Genomic DNA, 17,880 nt, shown 5'->3' with positions numbered 1-17,880 from the left:
TGTCAAACGTAATGTTAAATAAGCCCTTCTGCTCCTTGCCTTAATTTTCAATTATAATGTAGTTCTTAATACAACAAGTTCTCGCGTTCAATATCATAAGGGCGTAACTGCAGTGATCGATTTCTCTTCAGCTAATAACTTGGTATGGCGAGCTAATTTTGACCCAGTAGAAAGTACTCGTTATCCTTCATCATACTGCACCGTAAATTGTTTTGAAAACCGATTGAATTCCGTGTAATAATGCAAAGAGAAATTTGACGGAGAGAAATCGATCACTGCAGATACGCCTGTACAATACTCAACGCGAGAGTTGTAATTATGGCTTATTTCGTTTACGCAACGCGCAGCAAGAAGTGCGATACCATATAAACCAGGTAAATGTACAGGGATTGAATCCTGAGAAAATTGAGAGAATCTCTCACGTATCGCTCTCCGTAACTATCATAATATGCTGCACATTATGAGAGACAGTTTATTGTATACTGCTACAACTTTGATCAGATTGGGGGCATAGCAGTGCATGATAAAACCCCTCTAAACAAGCTCCAAACCTGGGGGACAGTATTCCTATTGGAAGTTCGGGGATTGTTCATCGTGCCTCCAATTTATCATGGATTTTATCATCGCTCTCTCGTTCGCTGCTTCCATTTATCAGACTTGTTACAACTTGCGATACATTGTCGATCGTGGACCGCAACAGATGGGATGTTTTTCTTCGCTTGCTTTGATCGTGCTTCAAAACCAAATGATAGCATATTCTGTAATGCCTGTAAATGTAACGTTAAATTGATTCATGAATGTTATTTAATATCCAGGAATGTCCTTCTAACGGGAGGAAAACTAGCGATACATTTCGACCACGTATGGTTTGCAGCAGATCCGGTGATGATGTCAATCTACGAATAAGATGCAAATGTTGCATTTTTATGCGGGAAATCATGCAGGTCATATTATTGGAGATGAGTCAGCCGAAACAGGGACATGTCAGAATTTGCTGCCCAAAAATGCAGACAAGTTCGAGGATTCAACAGCAAATCATAAATATCCTGAATGCTAGTGACGTGATTTTCAGTAACGAATTGCGAAATCGGAATCCAAACTACTTAATTGCGGACTGAAAAGTGAATTCTAGATGCATGCATAATTTATCACAAAATGTGACTTTTTTGTGTGGGAAATCATTAAGTTCACTTTAATGTAACGCCTGTGGTTGAGTTGTTTTTAATTTAAAATTGTTCATTTCTTTTTATTTTTGTTAAAAATGCACAAGACACCAATTAACAGAAGATGTGGCCGAAAGAAAACATATGTGTCCAATAAGCCCTTTTGCACCTGTTAATTTACTACAGGGGAAAGGGGTGAAATTGTAATTGTAATACAAACTCTATTGTTCGGCATACAAATGTTTAATGGAACTATTTACAGCTTCGAGCTAAGTTTCGAGCAAAAATCGAAGTTTGCATCGGAGAATCCGAATACTTCAACAACAAATTCTCGAAGATTTATCCTTGAGGAGTCATGTCAAGGAGGTCAAACGTTCGTCAAACGAGATCCCAGGCCAAAGCTTTGCGAGACCAGCAAGCTAATCTCCATGATGACATTGAACGAGCGGTACTTTCATCTATAGATAATCGCAATATGGCTCCAACCACTGAGCGCGCAGAAGCTTGCGACTGCGGTGGATGTGAACGGCCAAACAATGCCGAGCCAATGGTATTGTGTCGCGATTGCCAGTGCTATTATCACTATTCATGTGCCAGTGTAACGTCTGAGATGGTACGTACGAAACCATTCGTTTGCTCTTCTTGTGTCCGGCTAACTCGTCTCCCCCCAGCACGCTCCACGTTGGTCGTTTGAGTACGTCCAGTTCACGCCAAGCACAAAAAGCGCGAGAGATTCAGCGACTAGAGGAGGAAAGACAATTGGAGGAAGAATTCCATCGGGAACAGATAGAGCAGGAGAAACTGCTGCAAGAAAGATCTAAACGGGAAAAGCAAGAACGGCAGCAACAATTCATCGCTCGAAAATACGAGCTTCTGAGCCAGGGGGACTTAGAAGAAGATGATGCTAGTAACAACGCCAGCGACAATAACCGAGTCGAGAACTGGATCCGCGAGCAGCAAGTGGCTATCAGCGCTGTTCCTTCCGATGCCGTGATACAGGGAGTACCCCAGAATAGGCTCCAACCGGGGACCGCCATACGCCTTCGCGGGAAATATTCCCAAATGTGCAATCGACACCGCTGACCCCAAAGGAAACGACCGGTGTTGAACCGAACCGTATGCCATGTTTAGCGGAACAGCTTGCTTTGGCAGTCGATATTGACACCACTGGAAGCATTACTATTGGGGATACAGCCGACGATGAAGATGAATGTGGCGCTATAGATACCGAAGTGAAATCATCTCAACGCTTCGCCTCTATATCACCAGTAGATGTATGGATATATAGACAGTTCTTGAAGGAACCCAACATCACCAAGCCGATCACTGGGATAGTGCCAACAATATTGAAGAACACAACGTCATTCGAGAAGTGGCGTTCTGAAACCGAAAACCTCAGAAAGTGCAAGGAATTGGAATCGGAGCGTAAGAAGGAGAACAAAATACTACGAAAACGGGAACTGCAGCTGGCGAACCAATTGAAGCAGCTAGAGATCCAGAACCGTGACGGTTTGCAAGTTCAATGAGCACGAGAAGCAGATTTGAAAGCATAACTTCAACAACTGGAGCGTGACCAAGCACTAATCGAAGAGCAGAAGCATCAAGAGTTGGCCGCGCTTCAGGACGAACTACAGCGCCTGCGAGCAGTGGAACAGCAGTTTCCGAAGCATTCCCAACAGCAGCATACTGGTGTATATATCGGTGTGCTCAAATCTGACCCGGTCGAACTGCTTCAGGGAAATCACCAACAACCTACGAGGGACGAGCAACCAGAGCGGACGGTCAACGAGGAACCAGCGCAGAGGATCCACGAGCAGCCAACGTTGCAACATGCAACAAATGTAAGTAGCTACCCCGCACCCCATTGTACCATCATGCCACCAATGAGTTTCATAAATGTAATTCTCAATGATTTACAAAACGCATCAATAAATACTAGCCCCTCGTATCCGCGCTACAGTTTTAATGAAAATTATTCCCCATCGCCGATCAATACCCCTGTGGGTGGTCGAAGTCATTACAATGTACCAGTAAGTCCACCAATAGTTCCCCCCATGTTGTGTCTGGTGTACAAAGTCAACGTCCGATTCCAAATCCGTTTGTGATGAACACAACAGTGCCAAACATTGGATTCCAGTCAGCTGAGCTTGGTCCATCACCCCAGCAGTTGGCTACTAGGCAAGTAATGTCAAAGGATTTGCCTGTTTTTTTTCGGGGGATCCAGTGGATTGGCCACTATTCTGCAGCAGCTATCAACACTCGACTCAAGCGTGTGGTTATTCCAATTCGGAGAATTTGCTTCGTTTATAACGAAGTCTCAAGGGAAGCAGTCAGCAGCTTTTTGCTTCATCCCTCTACGGTTCCACAGGTGTTGTCTACGTTGCAAATTTTGTTTGGGAGGCCAGAACACATCATACACAATATGATTTCCAAAATCCGCGAAATTCTAACACCAAGGGCGGACAAACTGGAAACACTTGTGGGTTTCGGTCTTGCAGCGCAGAACCTATGTGGACATCTCAAAGCGATTGGCCTGGAGCAGCACCTTTCCGACCCTATGCTACTGCAAGAACTCGTCGACAAGTTGCCGGCCAACGTTGGGCATAAGTTGGGCACTTCAACAACAGCTATTACCAGCGGTAAACCTCACTGAGTTTGGAGAATACAAATACGTCTTGCGAATGGAGAGGTTCGAACAATCGAGCCAAGTCACCCGATAAGCAAATTGCTGTCAGCAAAATGTGTCCAGCTAGAAGTCATCAAGCAGCCGCATGCCCGTCTTTCAAGAGACTATCCATCGACGATCGGTGGAAGCTAGTGAAGGAAAATAAACTATGCCATCGCTGTCTAACACCGCACACACGGTGGCCTTGCAAGGGAGAAGTCTACGGGATAGACGGTTGCCAAAGGAAACACCATCGGCTGCTACACTCCAACAATTCGTCGTCAGAAGTATCAGCTCAAAATCCAACTAATGCAACAGTAGCAGTTCTCCGTCAAATCAGCTCGTCAACGTTGTTAAGAGTCCTTCCGGTAACCCTGTATGGTAAAAACGGTCAGGTGAACACACTGGCATTCCTCGATGACGGTTCGTCAGTCGCTTTGATTGAACGGTCATTGATTGATGGACTTGGAGTAAACGATCACATAAAAACGCGACGCGAGACGGAACACAACACTTATTGTTCTTACAAATAAAAAGGATATTAAAAATTACCTTTTTATGTCGACCGGTTTCGGGCTCGATATTGCCCATCTACGGGACGATGTGTTGTGTTCCGTCTCGCGTCGCGTTTTTATGTGATCGTAGTGGAAGTTCTTACGTTAGCACACCCAAAAAATGGAATGTGAAATTGGAGTAAACGGTTCTACAGAATCCCTATGCATCCACTGGACAGGAGGTGTGAAGAAATAAATTACCGACACAAATCTCGTGCAGCTACAAATATCAGCATTGAGCAGTAATCAGCGGTTCAAACTAAACGAGGTTTACACAGTAGAACACCTCGGATTACCAGAGCAGTCGCTGAATTTCAACGAGATGTCTGCACGTTTTCAGCGCTTGGAAGGTTTACCTGTACAGAGTTTTGATGCTGCAGTACCAGGTGTGCTAATAGGACTAACCAATATTCACTTGTTGGCTACCTTGAAACTTCGAGAAGGTCGACAAAATCAGCCGATTGCGACAAAAACCCGTATCGGTTGGTCAATCTACGGATGTCAGCGAGGAAATGTAGAAGTTATGCCACACCGACAACTGCATATCTGTGTGAAACCTGTCGACGAAGATCTGCATGATTACGTACAGAACTTCTTTTCCATAGAAAGCCTTGGAATTGCGATTGTTCCTCAGGCCGAAGGTGCCGACGATCGACGAGCGCGCAAGATTCTGCGAGAAACAATTATGCGGACAAATAGTGGTAGATTCCAAACTGGTTATGGAAACACGACGGGATAGAGTTTCCGGATAGCCGTCTGTTGGCAGAAAAGCAGTTGAGGTGTCTAGAGAAACGACTGTCGAAACATCCGCAACTTTACGATAACGTTCGACGACAAATGCTGGACTTCTTAGAGAAGGGATATGCACACAAAGCTACCACAGAAGAGTTGCGCAGTTTTGATCTACTTCGAACCTGGTATCTTCCTCTCGGTGTAGTTCTCAACCCCAGAAAACCGGGTAAGGTGAGAATTATCTGGGACGCTGCCGCAAAAGTTGAAGGCGTTTCACTCAATTCGATGCTGTTAAGGCGAAGTAGGCCGTCATTGAAATTTGTACGCGTTGTTGATGGTTGTTGCTAATTCATCTCACGGTTTTGAATCAAAGAAAATCAGTTGGTTTTACACTGACACAGCTGAAAAAACTATCAGCATGCTTTACGCCTGTTAGCGCGAACAGTGATCCTTTTTCAAGCCAATACAAACTTTCAAAACAGAATTTTATCACTTTGAAATTGCAAGCTTCCAAGTCATCATCGCTGCCAAAATGAATGACGGGCTACTTAGCCTTAAAAGGACCAGATCAGTTGACTTCGCTTTTATCCGTGCTGTTCAAGTATCGTGAGCGGGAGGTGGCCATTTCAGAAGACATCAAAGAAATGTTCCACCAGCTGTTGATACAAGAGGAAGACCGTAGTGCACTACTTTTTCTACGGAGAAAGTTACAATATGATCAATTCCAGACCATTGACGTTCATCTCACTAGAGACCGCTCAACACGAGTCTTTGACGCCAAACCATTTCCTTCTCCTCAGTTCTACTAGTGTACGACAACCTATCAAAACCCCTGTAGACGATAAGGCTGCAATACGTAATAGCTGGAATATGATTCAAAACATACTGGATGAATTTTGGCGGCGATGGGTTGAAAAATACCTTCTGACCTTAACCCGGAGAACAAAGTGGTTCGAAGATGTCCAGCCGATACGAGAGGGTGCGCTAGTAGTGGTAGTTGACGGGAATGTTAGGAATCGGTGGCAAAGGGGGCGAGTAGTATGAACATATCCGGCACAGTACGTAGGGCCGATGTGCAGACATCCTGCGGCATCCTACGACGGCCAGTCGTCAAACTAGCTTTGATCGATGTAGATAAGGAAATTGACACCGAAGCAACAGTTCTGGTTACACGAAGGGGGGAATGTTAGGATTAATCATCTGAATAGACCCCTCGATCGTTTGTCTAACCTAACGGATGGATCGCAGGCAGCTTCACACTAGGCTAAGCAAAACCCCAATAAACGTACAACAGGCAATAGAGCTTCTCGTCATTGTTTGCCATTATGTCCGATACAATTAATTATCAGCTAAAGCATTAAAAACCAGAACCATTGTCCAATCGTTAAAATCTAATTTCTATACCATTACACAGTGGTCCAGGAATCAGTTTTACGCGGAAAGATGCATTTTGAGCTTTAGAATGAAACATTAGACAAAAACGGTCTTCTACAAAGTTGTTTGTATTAGTTAAGCCCTTTGTTTGGTGATATTGAAAATTAGGGTGGACCACGTTTTCATAGAAATTGTGTAACTAACTTTCTTATTTGTAGAAATTATATTATACATGCTTCAGCAAAGTTGTAGACCATTCAATTTCAAGCAACTTTGCCAAAAAAAGTTTTTTTGTATCTCTTAAATTGACCGATTTAGAGCTTTTTTCCTGCAGTGACATAGGGTGGTCCGAACAAAACTGGTTTTCTGGCTCTAGAGTTTTCAATTCAAATTTCTCATCAAAGTAGTCTATGAAACACTTTTAGAGCTTTGAAAAATGCGTAATTTGGTGAGTGAAGAAACTCGCTATCTCCTTCCGTTTAGGAGTTATTGTTGTTTTTCTCTCAAAAACATGCCTACTTTGATTGTGAATATCTCTGATTGGGGCAAACATAAAAAATATCTTTTGACGGCATTCAAAAGACAAAATAAAATTGTATATTATATCAAAAAATTACAGATGTGTTATTTTTGTAACTCTAATAAAACGTCTTGAAAGTAAAATATTTTTTATCACAAAAACTTTAATAACTTTTGAACTAAAATAGATATCATCAATATTTTTGCATGAAAATTTGCGTTTTATTAAGTTTTTAAAGTCGTTCATAGACTGCTTTGACGAAAAACCTGAAATAAGGAAGATAGGGCTCTAAAACTATTTTGAAGATTTTCATAGTATGTATTTCTTTATTATTTTGCATTTGCATCAAAATGCATCTTTCCGCGTAAAACTAATTCCTGGACCATAGTGCATTAGTAAGAGTTAATTGCTACTTATACCTAGAAATTGTTCAACTTATACTAAATTTCTTCTTAAACTAGGTTTCCTTAAGCTAACTTACCTAGAAGTATATTTGTTCGCTGGAAAATACTTTAATGAGGACATTAAATGTAAGTATAAACGCTATTGTTTGGTATGCAAATGTTTAATAAAACTATTTACAGCTTCGAGCTAACTTTCGAGCAAAAATCGAGTTTGCTGCGGAGAATCCGAATACTTCAGCAACAAATATATTCACTGTATTGTTTACATTTTCTACTACATACTTTTTTTTGCTTTCGAAACATATAACTTTCTAACGAAAAAGTTGCTTTTAAAGTTGTGCGTATGACGATCCCAATGATAAATGAATCAATGGAACGTTCCCTCTTTAAACTAAATTCACGGTAGACTGGAGCTTGAAAACACTGCTGGCGCGGAAAAACTTGGCATTTTGTCATTAATATATGAAAATCGATTTTCCTGACAACCCTCGTCACATTTACGACAGTGACGACGTCATCTGAACTTGATGGATTGTAGGATGAAATATTTTCCCCGGTTAGAACTCTACTTAATCGGGCGCCTATTTCTCGCTTTGTCATTAAGAGGATACTAATTTCATTAAACCTCTGGAAGATTCACTTTGACCGATCTATATTTTTCCAGGAAATAATAAACCTGGCTTAGAAATTGTTTTTGCAGTTGGTGTTCCATGAAAAATGGGCTGCCAAAGGTTGAATTGATGCATTAGCAATCATTACCAGAGAGAAACGGTCTCTATTCAGTCTAGTTAATGAGGATTGTCAATTCAGAGACGAATGGAAAATTTCTCGGCTTTTTGGACATCGTCTGTTAGTATATGAATTCATGTAACAGTAGTAAGAGATTATTTTGAAAAAAAAAAAAACATAAAGTGAGGTGGGGCAAAAGTTCGACCTTAGTGGTATAATCAAAGTTTCCAGGAAAATAAAAGCAGTTAAAACAAAACAAATACTATACAGTGAACCTTCAACATATTGGCTATAATTTTGCTGAACAAAGTTGTGTCAAAATATTTACCCATTTTTAGTTATAACAGTTTCAAAATTTATTGTCTTATTCGAACTTATTGCCCCACCGGTGGGGCAAGAGTTCGAATTTAGTGTGGGGCAAAAGTTTGCTAGCTAAAATGCAAAATATCGATCCTTTTATGACAGGCATACTTTACACCAGCCGTAAACATAAGTTTGCCGAAAAATACACACTAAGTTTTCATCAAAAAATTGCCCAAAACCGGGTTAATTGCGAAATAGCAGTTTTTCGAAAAACTAAGTGGAAATGTAAAATTTTGTTGACAGTTTTCACACAATCAGACAAATTTAAATAAATTTGAAGATAATATGTGGATTTTAGGCAATTTGCAAATTTTTCCGTGATTTTATACATAGGTCGAACTTTTGCCCCGCTGATTCGAACTTTTGCCCCACTATGGGCCACATATTGTTTTCAAGCATTTATGCAAAAACTAATACACCTCAAAGCAACCTTATGATAGGCCTAGAAACGTCCTTACATAAAATATTGAAAATGATTTTATCTTCAATTGGTTCCATGCAACGAAAGTTTGACTAAAATTACAATATTCACGTCAAAAAACAACAAATAGCCATATCTTTTCCAAATCTCAATCGATTTTTATGATATTTGGAGTAAAAGTCTCTTACTTGAATAGCATTCGAACCACCATGACATTAATAAGATTTGTTTTGAATTGAGCTAGAAATCCTAAAAAGAAACTCTTACCCCACTCGAACTTTTGCCCCACTTTACTCTAAGAAACCCACTTTAAAAGCTTTCGAGAAAACACGCCTTTTAATGGATGATCCCCACCTAAACGAACCAACCCAAGGTTGATTCAGAAAGATTCAATCAACCATGACGAAATGGTTTTTTTTCTCAGTTGCCTCCCTTTCTGGTGATAAGCTGACAAACTAATTAGAGCTCGCTGTCCCTGCTCGTTCAACTAGCTGACGGGTTTCATTAGGATGCGATATCAAATGTACGTTTTTCGAACCACATAGTGCATAAAACCATCACCCGAAAATGGGAAAACTAAATGAATTTTGGAAAAGTAATCTCGCTGACGCCGAACTATTCGTTTTTTTTTGTGCGGGCCCGGATGCTGTCTATTCACATTAAAAAGCCTTCCGAACGACCACTGACTGCATCGACGGCACGCATAATCCATTTTCAGCGGTTTGTGCTTTTCGATTCGTTTGGTATTGACAGGAGCGTAGTGTACGTTTTCCGTTATGGAAGGTCTATGCATTTAGTCTTGGCTTTAAATAAAGCTGATTACTTTATTATTAAATTATAGAGAAAAGCATGCGTGAAAAGTATGCAAAAATATTGTTAATTCCACAAAACGCTATTGTTAGCATAACCAGGTGAATTTGGTATAGAGGTCTACAAGCAAACTGCCACGGTTCCCAATGCACGATCAATCTCATCAGTAATCGTTTTCCTCAGAATGAAAACGTACCGATGTTTGTTTGACGTCATTTGAGCTTTCGGTGAACGTCAGTCGAACAAGGAAGTAAATGCCCGGCTGCCATTCTGTTTATGCTTGCTTTCTCCCAGCAAACAAAAGCAAAGTTGTGACAGTTCTCACAGCAAACGAAGAAAGTTTTGTCAACATTGCACTACTACGCAGTCAATTGGATTGGTCTATATCATTGGCCTACACCGTACATAGCATTGCACACTGTAGCCGTCGCTGAAAAAACGTGATCGAAATTGTTTTGACCTTGAAAACATGATTTTAGTACTATAGTGTCTTCGGGAAAGTTTTTCCATAAAATAATCGCTATTTTATGAAAATGTCAGTTTGGTGATTAATCCACCTATAAGTGAGAACGAAATTTTATTTTTCGTATTTATGAATTTAAAAATAAACTTTATTCGGGAAAGTTGTAGGTAATATTAGAAGAATCAACTTTGCTGAAGATTTTCATGTACATTTGTGGAGTTTTTTGTGGAACACCCCTAAAAATCACTTTTTTCATCATAACTTGGTTGGATGATTTTGTACAATTTTCAATTGTTCTAGTGTTATTTGTTACTTGCAAAAACGCATAACTTTCTCCAAAAGAGCATATTTTTATCTCTCATACTTTTCGAGTTATTGAAGGTTTTATATAAAATTTTGCACCTTTTTGACACTAAAAATCATTTGGACGCGCACATTTCCGCAGTCTGAGACATGTTCATCCAATGGTTTGAAACTAATACTATGAAATGCAGAGAAAGCCGCTTTTAGCCTGCTTTAGCCTGACGGTCAAAAGAAAGTTTGAAAAAATGTTTACTTACATGCAGATATAATTTACACTTATTCACTACACCCTATATTGGCTTAACTTGAATATCTGGCATCACTGTATCGAATTTTATGCAATAAAGTCTACAATATAATCAATCAACAAAAGGTCGGAATAATCTATTCAGACAAGTTTATCACAGACAAACAGACAACATATCCAACACACTTTTCGTCGTTCACCTTTCCAACATTAGCTGTTTATTTTGTGCAGAAAAACACTTATTGCTATTTTTTCTGCAGGAAGTCTCAGTTCTTTCTTGAGAATTTGTCGGAGCTCGCAGCAAAAACTAAAATGTATAATATAACTATAAAACATTTATTTTTTCCTTTAAAATTCATATGCAATCCATAAATCAGTAAATATTAATGTTTAAGATTATCATCATTATTTTTAGCTCCGCTATCACTGGTTTGTTCGTTATCTTTTTTAACCAAAAGATTTTCCCATCCTGAAAAGGAAACACTTTTTTCTTGGGAATGCTCTAATAGATGTAATCACAGGATTTGATGTCGCCAACAAACAGTGTAATAATTCTTAGTCAGTATCAATTCTGGAGATCCTCCCTGCAATTCTTAGTATCCTTGTTACATCCTCTTGAGCCTCTTCGGTCAACTGTCCAATAGAGACTAAGAAAGAAATTACCTCACTAGTATTAAAGGGACGAATGACCTTCGGGTTAAAGTCCCTCTCAAACAACAACAACAACAATTACCTCACATCCTCGTATAAGGATTCAGTGTACAAAGCGTTGAGCAAATTTCTCCATAGCATCGATGTTACTGAATCGATTCACATTTGAACTGTCGAATCTATTTATCGATTTAATCGAATCCTTTGCATCTATACATTTGAATTGAAATTTATGAAGTTTGGGATGGGATCAAATGAATTAGCAGTCGACACCAACATCTTTCAATAAAATCAGTTTTCATATTCGATACAACAAATTCACTAATTAAAAATTTGGTTTCTCTCCCATCAATTCACTAAGAAACATTTATCGATTTCTACAAAATAAATCGAATCAAAAACTCGAATTAAAAAAAAACAATTCATTCGATTCTAGATGCTCCAAACATCGATTCAAAATATCGATTAATCGTAATGACAACTTAAATATTCGAAATATCAATTTAAACTCAGCCAAAGCTAGTACGGATGCTGATATTGGGTGCCACTCATATAAAACAAGAAGCAATTAAACAGTTTGAAATGCATACTTACCGATTTTCTCGCATTAAAACATATTTACACAATTATGAAGAAACAATCCACAATCGCCTTCGTGTACTGCCATTCTACGCATATTTGGCTCGCAGCTTATAAGGTTTACATAGAAAATGGGACAAGTAGGTGTAGATGAGCAGTGTAAGCAGGTTGTAATTTATTAATGGTCCCTTTTATACATGGGTTCGATCACCACAAATGAACAAATTCAACAAAATGTTATCATAGAAAAATGTATGAACAAATTTTGTTACATGATCTTTAATATGATCATCTTAAGATTTCAGTAATTCCACTGTTTTATTTTGTATGATGCTGATAAATAACCTTCGCCAATCGTATCATCAATCAAGCGTTTCTGGTGATGGCAAATCACATGACACGATAACTATTACTAATATTCTAAAATATTTCAACAAATGTATATTTTTTCATTCTCCACAAATTATCAACTATTTATTGTAAAATGCATAAATGTTATAATTGTGAATAAAACTAAAATATAGGGATTTCGAATCTATGACAAAAGGTCGAAAGACAAAAGGTCGAAAGGACAAAAAAGAAGGGACAAAAGATCGAAAATCTTTTTTTAAAGAAGGAAAAATTTCTCACCAAGCAAATCATTTTCGACCTTTTGTCCTTTCGACTTTTTGTCTTTCGACCTTTTGTCCTTTCGACGTTTTGTCTTTCGACTTTTTGTCCATGAACCCTACCGATTCTGATCGATGTAGTACCGTTGAATCGGTATTCAGCAAAAGTAGTCGGAGCCGGAATCCCTAATTGACCACCTACTTCATAAATAAAACTAACGTTAGAAAAGTGAACGATGAAAAGAGTGTATGATATTTAGTCTGTTTGTCTGTGGTAAACCTGTCTGAACAGATTATTCCGATCTGTTGTTGATTGATGTCATTGTTGATTTGATTGCATAAAATTCGATATAGTGATGCCAGATATTCAAGTTAAGCCAATATAGGGGTAGTGAATAAGTGTAAATTATATCCGCATGTAAGTAAACATTTTTTCAGACTTTCTTTTGACCGTCAGGCCAAAGCAGGCTAAAAACGGCTTTCTCTGCATTTCATAGTATTAGTTTCAAACCATTGGATGAACATGTTTCAGACTGCGGAAATGTGCGCGTCCAAATGATTTTTAGTGTCAAAAAGGTGCAAAATTTTATATAAAACCTTCAATAACTCGAAAAGTATGAGAGATAAAAATATGCTCTTTTGGAGAAAGTTATGCGTTTTTGCAAGTAACAAATAACACTAGAACAATTGAAAATTGTACAAAATCATCCAACCAAGTTATGATGAAAAAAGTGATTTTTAGGGGTGTTCCACAAAAAACTCCACAAATGTACATGAAAATCAAAAAATATGCATACGGTGTCTTCAGCAAAGTTGATTCTTCTAATATTACCTACAACTTTCCCGAATTAAGTTTATTTTTAAATTCATAAATACGAAAAATAAAATTTCGTTCTCACTTATAGGTGGATTAATCACCAAACTGACACTTTCATAAAATAGCGATTATTTTATGGAAAAACTTTCCCCAAGACACTATAGTACTAAAATCATGTTTTCAAGGTCAAAACAATTTCGATCACGTTTTTTCAGCGACGGCTACAGTGTGCATTGATCCTTTCCAACACACTTCCTGCAACGCTACGATGTCGAATTCGTCTCGTGGCCATAGTGCACAGTTTAGCTTAGAGTCCTTCTCTGGCACTAGGACCAGGGTTGCCACTAGATTTTTGAAAATGTCTGGCGAGTTCAAAATAAAAAGTCTTGCAAAGTCTGGCAGACTACACTCACGCAAATGGACTATCGATAAACATAGGAACCCCTTATGAAAATTCGCCACAAGAAATCGGATTGAAATTCATAAATTTGCCTTATGAAACCAGAATTTGAAAACAAAAAACGTTTTCGTGGCAACCTGGAATCGAACCAAGAACATTGTGATCGATAGGCCCGAGCGTACACCACGCGACGCCTTGATGTGAGTTGATGCTAAAACGATACATAAAGCGTTCGTATTGCAATAACCGTTCCACCTTTCATAAGGCAAATTGTATGAAATTCGATAGTCCAGTTCACTGCGTGTAGACTCGAATTTCAACGGTAATAAAAAAAATACAACATAGAAAAAAAAAATCTATATTCACATCAGCACTAAAACATGCCCTTTTTTAAATGTTTAAGTCTGTATCGGAAAACATTTTAGTATTTCAGCTATGGTATTCATCAAATAAGTCCTTTATGTTTGTTTACATTATGGAACATAGATTCATATGATTGTACAAAGTTAAAATGATGAATATCTGAGAAAGTTTCACCATGTATGTTTTCAAAACTCTATATCAAATTTATTAATGAGAACTGCACTGTAGTAGAGTTGATCTGGACACAGTTTAAACAACATACCGAACAGAAGAGTCTAGGGTAAATATGATTTAAATTCTAAAATATCATCGCATAATAATCAAAGTCACTAGGATAACCCCTCTACTGCCATCATCATTTTTCTACCATAAAACAATATTTTATTCACGATGACTTTTTTGTTTTTTAATAGTTCAGCAGATCTAAAAAACTTTTGTTTTTGAAATCTGTATCGCTTTTGAATCATTGGTTACTTGGTTTTAAAAATATACCGAATTTCTTTGGGGAATGACATTCCCCATATAAAACTCATTTGGCCGCCATTTTGTTTTTAGTCAATTTATCAAAAAAAAAAAAAAAAATACATAGGCAAAATAATAACAGGTTTTAAGGAGATTCATAATCATAGAGATAGGTTGAGTTATCTTCAAGAAAACTAAACATTACAAAATGATGTTTTTCGAAGTTTTCAAAATCTCTTTACGGCCAGAGTGGAACCAAACACATGAATACACATTACTAAAAAACGATTGCACCAATTTAGTTCAGTTCTTCACAACAGACTCTCATCAAACTATTGTTTTGAAAAGCGAATATACCAATCATAAGAAAAATTCTAATCCTGCGTAATTAAAGTAAGTATGGCTAACCGTCGCGAACAGTTATATTTTTCCCGACTTCCTTAACACTTCTGTGGTTCAAATCCAAAGTTTGAAGCAGATTCATTGGGTTTTGAATTTTATACAGCTCCTTGAGTGGACCGTGGACATGATTTTTCAAGAAAATTAATATTTGCAATCCATCTTTCACAAGCTATTTATGAATTTAAAAGGAGCTCAAGCTGCAATGGTATCTTCAGAGAATTTGTTTGTATATACATAAAGTACACCTGAGTTCAATAAAAAAAATCATAAAATTCATACAAAGTGAATTAAAGTTAAAATTGTTCAAAAACCATATTATTTTTTAGAAAAGTACCCTAAGACATTAGTAGCCCGCGAATGCCCGCGATGAAAATAAGTTCATTCGAAAGCTAAAAACAAGAGCTTTCAAGTAGGGTGCAAATTATTTTGCGAAAACTTGCGATAGACCACTTTCAACGCGTTTGAAGATGTACGGAGTGCAATTCTAATTAAATAATAATAATCCTGTGATACGCTAGTACGTGCAAATTAAATATTGTCTACACCTATATTTGATATTATTAGGGTATTGAAGTACTTTGAATTCAAATTTGAACTGTCACTAAATAGTAAATCACAAATGTGGGCTTCGTAGCCGTGGCATTTAGCCGCATCGTGCTAAGGAGTGTGGGTTCGATTGTACCATTGGACGTTGCATGCTAGTCCGTTGTCTAGTGTGGTGCTTCCTTCAAAGGGCAAAATTCCCACTGGAAGCATTAATGTGTCGGTGTCTTGTAAAAAAAAAATATCTCGGCTTATTTAAATGGTTGAACGAAACTATTTCCTTTGACGTGCAGTCTCCAGATAAAATGAAACAAATTGGAAAAAATCATTCCCTAAGTGGAGTTGCTTTTGCTTTTAAAACAAGTATGATAACAGACTGAAGCTATAGACATGACAATCATGCTGGAACTGATTAAATGGATGATACTTGCATCAAGGCAAGGTTAGATCTGAGATATTTATGGACAAATGTGCATGAAATTTTCACATTTTGTTCAGACATCACATGAATTTCAACATATATTTTCTCAATCACAAGTTCATTGTAGTGATTTATTTTACAAATCTGAAAAATTGGCGTAATAAATAAATATGGTGGACATTTAGACGATCATATTTACTTATGATGGTTTTTGTGTAGAGTTTCCATATCTTTGGATGAATAGTTTATATATTTTTGTCAAAAATTTCACTTTAGTCTAGTTGTTTTTACTATTGGAGTTGTGCATGGAAAAATTACTCAAAAATATATGTTGAAATTCAAGTAATGCCTGACATGCTGTGAAAATTTCATTTCAATCCGTCAATAAATAACTGAGAACTAGCCTGTCCAAGTTGACCATTTTGTATAGAAGATTGAAAAAGTTGAAAATGTATTGTCCAAACCTAAATATTCTAATTATCAGTCCAAAACAAGAAAAAAAATTGAAAACAAAAGTCCATAATAGTTAAATATGGCATAAAATATCTCAAATATATGATTTCAGCTATATAAAAGAGAGTTTGAGGTTTTGTCCGACATTTGTTCTAGATCGAACCACTGTGCGTCGGTCTGTAAAGCCTGGCTGAATTTGAAAAAGTCTTGCAAAATGAGTAGTTTGTCTTTTTGTCTTTTCCTCTACCAAAAGTCTTGCAGTGTCAGATTAATCTGGCATAATGGCAACCCTGACTAGGACGATGATCAACCGCCCCTGACATTGGGAACAGACGCAGTTGTGAGCCGCTTCTAACATGACGTACAGGCGCTCCCTTTCTCTGTCAGTATACGACCAAAGTTCGCACCGGGGTTGGTTACCCGATCTTCCCTCAGGTATACAGGCTCGTACCCCGGCCAGTACCGCGAGGAGGTAGAAATAGGAGTAGTTGGACAGGAGGATAAGGATCAGCAAAGGGGTCTATTTTATTCCTTCAGGTACGCGCGGTACCAATGGTACGCCATGTCCAGCATTTACCAACCAGATGGAAGAGTTAAATTTATTTTTTCTCTGCCCGAGTTCGATACTGGTGAAGTATGAATGAATCTGATATGATAACCTACATAATGAACGTCCTTCTATGTTTGGGGTAGCATAAACTACATAACCGTACCATGTTATCTTTTCTTGAAATTTATGCTAATGTACATTAAAGTAACAGTATTTGCGGTCTGATAGTACCATTGGTTTCGGTGAACTGCACACAACAATATGAAATATCAGAATCCTTCGTTTTTTTTTTGTTCGTGTTTCAAGTTCTTCATCTGTGCTCCATCTCTTGTAATGACAACGACCCAAAGTTTTACTTTCCCAAAAACTCCCACGAATTGTCTCTAAACGGTTCTGACAACATAGGTGATAAAAAATCCTCCTGCCGATTTATGGCTGTATTCGAGAGAAGAAAAAACTCATAAAAAAAGCATGTTTTCCCACACGAATGCAATGCCTGTTATTTCCACGCCCGAACACTAACTGTCAAGCGGTGAAGTGCAAAAATTGAATCAAGAATTTACTGGCCACTGAGCGATCACCACGTTGTCTGCCTTGTTCTACTAAGGGTACACAAGATTTCATTTCTGTTTTATAGCCCGCTATCTATATGAAACGGTAAGTTCTACATCTGTACCGTCGGACATGGTCGTTAAATATTTATTTGAATGTGGGTTTCGGTACGCATTGTGTGGTTTAAGTTTTGCACTAGTGTATGGATTTAGATTAAATTTCAGCCATATGAGCAAATTCGTTACTCTCTGGAGAGCCCTATATTGTGTTTTTTCGTAAGTGACGCGCGAATGGGGAAAAACATATTCATATAAATCTTTCTTCAATGAAG

General features: G+C 38.0%; 1 protein-coding gene across 3 annotated transcripts in view; it reads right to left on the bottom strand.

Annotated features, from left to right (window-relative positions):
* LOC5577246 (tyrosine-protein phosphatase 99A) overlaps window positions 1-17,880 on the bottom strand; it is a 439,034-nt gene that overhangs the window by 109,002 nt on the left and 312,152 nt on the right. The gene's annotated exons all lie outside the window — the stretch shown is intronic.

Source organism: Aedes aegypti, chromosome 1 (genome assembly GCF_002204515.2).
Source record: "Aedes aegypti strain LVP_AGWG chromosome 1, AaegL5.0 Primary Assembly, whole genome shotgun sequence".
Lineage (NCBI taxonomy): Eukaryota > Metazoa > Arthropoda > Insecta > Diptera > Culicidae > Aedes > Aedes aegypti.
The sequence above is the reverse complement of the archived record's forward strand: the minus strand, read 5'-3'. Positions and strand labels throughout refer to the sequence as shown.